Below are 6,750 nucleotides of genomic sequence, written 5' to 3'. Positions count from 1 at the left end.
AATAAAGGAGAAGTAGTTTGAGAGAAAAAAAGGGTTAGCCATAAGGTAAAATATTTCTTATCTCGCACCACATGATAATTGTAGCTCAAGAATGATTAATGTAACGCTTCACTTACTGGGCTAATGATATCCTGCCTGGTTTGGAGACAGTATGAAACATTATTGTCTGTATTTTACTTCACACGAAGGTCAGCCAGAATATAATTATATCAGAGATGTTTCCCTATAGACTTCCAGCCGTTTGTAGGATTGATGCTAAGGTTACTCAATAGTTTACCAAGCCTTAAATAGACTTGTGTCTTCATTGTCCAAGTTCATTATGCATTACAGCCCTGAAGACAGTCTGTGCTCTGTGATTGTTGCAAATGCCAAGGATTCAGTGACAACTGAGAGGAGAAAGAACATCCTGTCATTATGATTTTAAACGGTGAAACTGACTCAGGGAGGTTTTGGATTTGTTTCTGATTGCTAATGCCATCTAATTTTTAAAAAGTGTATTAATTGCCAGTTTTGCTTTTAAAGTATTTGTCATGTTTCAAGGATTAATGACAATGCCTTGGGATGTGTATCTATAAAATATGTCAAATAGCACTGATGTTGTGCTAACAGTAATACAAATGATCCTCTCTCAAGGGACTTTGCAGAAGGATATTGCCTTTAGAAACTGGAATGAATGTACTGAAGACAGTGTCACACAAACAAGGGCAGAGATAATTCTGGTTTAAACAAAGTGGGTCAGAAGAGAGGAGCTCATGTTACCATAATTCAAAATTCTGAAGGTTTTAGTAGCAGATAAATGATAAATTAGATTTGCCTACAGCACAGACATTCCAGCCTGTGGGGAAGGAAAGGTCATACACGGCTAAAAAGTCACTACTGTTCTCAAGAATTAGGTTCTAATCTTACAGCACAAGACAAGGTGAACAAATTTAGCAGCTTGATACTGCCCAAAATAGTGAATTTCTATTCTGCTTTTCCACCTCTTTTTCTGCTGTTACCTCACATCCCGATGAAGTATTTCTCCTGCACATCTGGCATTGGGTTTGACACATTTTGGTTCTCCCTATGAGACAGTTTAGTCCATTACAATAAATTCAGCAAAAAATATGGGTGCTTTTCTGCTCTGTTGATGAGTTAGATTGTCTGCTAGGGACAGGGATAGAAAACAGAGCCAGGAAGAGGGTGGCAATGCACTGCCAGGGAGGAGGAGAAGGGGAAAAAGAAGTGAAACTTGTAAGATAGAAGGGAAGACAAAAGGAGACTCTTCTGCTTCCAGATCCAGCCAGACACTGCATGGGCTCAAGTGTCCGCAAACCAACACCTTTCACAACTCTTCTGGCTGATGCTTATCCTAGACTACTGGTTATAGCTACCCTGTTCCTCATTGCTTCATAGGACTCTGCTGGACATGATGGTGGAATCCAAATTCACCATCCTATCTAATGACCAGTTGCCCAAATGGGCCAGATGTCGGTGTTCTTTGGGGCTGAATATTTATTTACTCATTTCTGAAACTACTGATACTTCTAATGAAGTATCTCCATGATGAAAACATGCTAAGTTTAAACCATCAGCCTCTGGAGGTGACTGAGGTATGGATAATAAACCTGAGTGAGATTTTCAATGGCCTTTATCACTGAGAGATGGGAGTTGGGTAAAGTCTTCCACGAGCCCTTCTCAACCTGAAAATCTGTCTGCAGCAGATCCATATGCTCTCATACACCTGCCCAGGAGCAGAGGCTCACGCATGCGTAAAAGAAGTGCATTTCATGAATCAGATGGCTGGTCTCATGATTTTAACACTTCAAATGAGCTAACACAGAAAGAGTCACATGTAACAGTCAAAACTGGAAGAATTATTGCATTGCATAATGGTGACACAAAGGCACAAATGAGATAGAAAAGAGTATCTCAAGGATTAAATCACACCAAGGATTGTACACTCAGTTCCAAGCAAATGACCCTCAATGGAAGACAAGGTCAATTTTTCACAAATATTGAATGATTTAAGCTTCTGTTTATTTTTCCTTGTATCTTCTACATTGTCTAATTGTGATTTTAATTCATAGTTTATTAAATTTGTAAGTAACTTGATATGAGTACTTGAGACAGCAGCATCTAGCACTGGTGATCCAGAAGGTCTGTTTCAGTCTGATATCTTGGTGCTTTTCAAAATGCTATCTCTTTTTGATAATTCTTTGTACAGCAGTAGAATGTTAAACATTAGCCATTGCCAGCCTTGTCCAACCTTTCATATTTCTGGTTCTTTCTAAGCCTTCTAAGCAGGGCTTCTGCATTATTTATTTATTTATTTATTTATTTTTAAAGAATTATTATTGTAGGTAGTTGGAAAGCCAAAATGTTTCAAGAAGCATACTTTGAATCTTTCATCAAAGTACATTAGTCTCTCCCTAAAAATGTACAAGAATCTTGAAATTAAAACCTAAAAAAAAAATTTGTCAAGAAAAAGGACTCCTTCTTGACAGAAGGATAGAAAAGAAAAAAAGGCAGAACTTCAAAGAAGCAGATCTTATTAGGATGTCTTTTTCAATCATAGCATTATTAGGACCATTTGAAATTTATTACAATTTTGTCAGTTTATTCAAGAAGTCAAGTAAATAACCCTAATACTATGTGAAACTTCCTGGAATGAGTTTTTGTAGGCACCTTGCATCTGAAACCAAAATAAGACAAAGAAAGCAAGCTTTCGCAAACTTTCAGTAAGACAGTGGGAATATAGAGCATAATTCTCTTAGCATCAAAATGATGTCTGGTTGTCTTCTTCCCTCCCTAATTCTAGGCTTGGAACACATAGAACAAGCATCAGACTGCAGTAAAAGAAAATGCATAGCAGCAATATCAAAGGACTAATATGGTCACAAAGATTCACCTGAGCTCCATTATTCTCAGTAGCACTTGTTACCTCTGCTACAGCAAGCATAAAAATGGGAACGGTGTCCTTTTGCAAGTTATTCTGTTTCCTGTCTGTATCCATAGCTGTGCTCAAAGGAGCAGCATTGAAGAAAGTAAACGACTGTGATTTATAAATTTTGTGTGTGTGTGTCAGGAGGATATATATTTTCTTGCGTCACCAATATTAATGACATACTTTGCTACTATCTACATATAAAGCTCTGACAATTTCTGCCTATTACGTCATATGGTTACTGTTATGTATCATCTTTATAACAAATTGCTTTTAATTTGTCTCTATATGAAATATAATTTGGCATTTTTTAAATCAACAAATATTTTTAATAAACAAATACTTTTGGAAGAACCTGCATTCCTGGAGATGGTAGGTGCTCTTAATTAGCCTGTAAACAAGTACTGCTGCATGAGACTGACTAAACATACAGTGTTTGTGAGCGCAGAGAACCTGTACAGCAATTAACAGCTAAGAAAAAGTATTCAGCCAACAGCAATGTCCAGATGTTTTAGAGCTAGCAAAAAGAAAAAGAAAAAAAAGGAAAAAAAAAAAAAAAGAGCCTCCCAAAAGATATAAATATTGATCTTTCTGAGGGGAAAGTGTAAAATGTAGGGCTTTTGTTTACAAAACATTTGTTGATAACATTTGTTTACAAAAACCTCAGTGGTCAATGAAGCCTTGTGTTTCTTCCTTCATGTGCACTCATGGCAAGAAAGGAACACACCACGGTCTTTTATTGGTAACGCTGTGCTGTACCTTCAGAGGCAGGAATAAACACTGCTTAGGGCTATATTGCTTAGGGGTATAATTCCTCATGCAAAATGCATCACTCTTGAGAAAAGAACCTTGGCAAAGGTTTCTGATCATTTTTTACTTAAGTCAGTAACTTGTAATATGGTCGAAAGACAACTGAAAAATTCATTTGCCAATACCATTACTTCAGAATTTACTTTTTTTTTTTTTTTTTTATGTTAGAATATAGTAAAAGGCTGTAGATTAGACGACTAAGAAGTAGGCTAGGAGTAGTCACGGTTTTGTGATTTTTTTTTACAGTGGAATATTCCCACATGCATTTCTGCCTTCATGAATAGCCACTTCTTAGGTTACATCTCCACCTAATATAAGTTCAAGCACAACTGAAAAAATTTCCAATTTAAAGTAATTTATTAACAAGTACTAACTAACACAACAAACCACGTCTAAAATTGTAAGGCATATTCTCCATTGTAAAGTTATTTTCCAAGTTAAATGACTTTAAGATCATTATGTCCAATCATTAACCTAGCACTGCCAAACCTAGTACTAAACCACGTCCCTAAGCACCACATCTACACATCTTTTAAATACCTCCAGGGATGGTAACTTCCCTGAGCAGTCTGTTCCAACGCTTCACAACCCTGTTTGTCCTAACATCCAACTTAAACCTCTCCTGGTACAACCTGAGGCCATTTCCTCTTGACCTATTGTTTATTGTTTGAGAGAAGAGACCAAGCTGTAAAGAGCGATAAGGTCTCTCTTGAATCTCCTTTCCTCTCAGCTAAACAATCACAGTTCCCTCAGCCGCTGCCCATAATTCTTGTGCTCCAGTCCCTTCAGCAGCTTTGCTGAACACACTCCAGCACTTCAATATCTTTCTTGTAATGAGAGGCCCAAAACTGAACACAGCAGTCAAGATGCAGCCTCACCACGTTGAGTGGAGGGAACAACCACTTCCCTAGTCCTGCTCACCCACTGTTCCTGATACAAGCCAGGGTACCATTGGTTTTCTTGGTCATCTAAGCACACTGCTGGCTCATGTATCTTCTGTGTAAGTGCTCATATGTCTTCTGCCTTGCTAAATCTAAAATCACCCTGTCTCAGAGGCTGAAAGGTGCTAAGGTGTAGATCCAATCAAAATAATAGGAGATACTTAGCTGGACTGTATGGAAAGTTCCATCTGATCTGGGTGCCCAGAACAGCATTTCCCTGTACACAGTGGTGCAAAACGGAGACCTGGGGCCACAACTGCATCCCATCCCCTCAAAAGTCTGCTTTGAAGAGACAGGCTATGTTGCATGTGCTAGTCTACACTGTTTCGTATGGCCTCATGACTGTAAGATCTATGTTGTGATCAGATAAGGAAAAGTTCAAAAATCTTTTTAATGTCCTCTTTGCACACACTAACAAGCCTAGGCAATGTTTTGTCCTCTATTTTTTATTCAAGAGAAATTGCGTTAGATGGAAATTGTACATGGATATTAAGGGAATTTCCTGATGGAACCAGTATGCCTCAGTTCCAGTAAACAGAAAGAGGAAAATGCCTGGTGCAGAAATAAGCTATTCCAGAATAAACAGAAGATAACATTTCTAAATGCAGGCCTGAGCTGACGTTTCCTGGCAAAGCATTTGTAGTTAGGGAAGGCTCTCAGCCAGTAGTCATTATTACATGCAACAGTGATTTTGAAGGAGAAAAGCTAACTTACTTCACCTGGGGAAACAGTCTTTATTTTCAATAAACTTAAAACATACAACTGTCTATTTTATTTCAGTGCAAAGACTTTTTTTAATACATTTTGTTTCTTGAGTCCCAGTAACAAAGGCAAACTACATAGTTCCATACAGGACAAAGTGGTCAAGGTGAGCAGTCCCCTGTCGTAATCCCAGAGACAGATAAATGTAAATTCTTTAGAATTCCTGAGGTGAGATGTGATATAAATTAAATAAATTGTATATTTGGCTTTTTTTACTGGTTCTCAGATTAAACGTGAGACTTTTCAGCCCTTCTTCTCCAATGTTTTCTTCTGATATTCACCTCACTGTAAACATGCATACACTGAATATTCAGATCTAAAGTAAGATCTGAAATGTATGAATAGCAAATATTTGTTAGAAACAAATGTGTATTTGTGAAAGAAAACAAGATACTTAACATGCTTCACATACATTTTTATTAAAAGTGAAATTATTCAGTTGATGCTGAGTGGAGTACCACATGGAGAGAATGTGATGGCAGAGATGTGTAATTATACATAAAATATGTGAAAAATGAGAGGGTAAGGTAGTCAACTGTTTGAATCTAACTTTAAACATAGAGCTTCTTTTCACAAACTTCTGACAAAGCCTTTAAGCTTTCTTGCAGGAAAGGTGTTCTATTTCCAACCAATTTAAATTATATTTTGTTTCCAAAGAGTCAATATTTCCATGTAACCTATAAACTAGGAACTTGGGAAGTATAAAAGAATTATCATTGTAAATTACATCTTAATGCTCAACTGTGGGTTTCTGAGTTAGCACACTTCACCAGCTATGAAACAGATAAGTTTTTGATATAATTTTTATATTTAAAAAGGAAAAAAGAAAGAAAACATTGCTAGTACTGCTTAGTGGGTACCATCCTTGTGTATGTGTCTACACTGAGATACAGATACACGTGATTGAGTGACATTTACTTTTCTTTTGTTCAATAATGAATCTTTTCAGTTTAATGTCCTTTAGAAAAACTCTGCAAATGAAAGCCAGAGACCTGCATTATTCTGGCAAATGACAGATGTTTAAAATGCACACATGTCAGTGCAAGGCAAATTTGTAAGATAGAGCTATAGGTTTTATCTGAGTAACCAGAATAGTGGGAAAAAGCAGTCAACATCTGAACACTGAAGTTTTTTCTTCCAAGCATAAAACTGATAAAGCATTGAAATGACACTCGGAGAAGCTGGAGGTATAGTCATGCCTTTACTCTTAGAAGTCTCTTATAAAATGGCAGCATTAAGGAAATATAGCTGGAATGGATGCCAGAAGTTCATCTAGTGTATCCGCCACACCTCTACAAACACTTGCCCAGC

This window comes from Meleagris gallopavo, chromosome Z (assembly GCF_000146605.3).
Source record: "Meleagris gallopavo isolate NT-WF06-2002-E0010 breed Aviagen turkey brand Nicholas breeding stock chromosome Z, Turkey_5.1, whole genome shotgun sequence".
Lineage (NCBI taxonomy): Eukaryota > Metazoa > Chordata > Aves > Galliformes > Phasianidae > Meleagris > Meleagris gallopavo.
The sequence above is the reverse complement of the archived record's forward strand: the minus strand, read 5'-3'. Positions refer to the sequence as shown.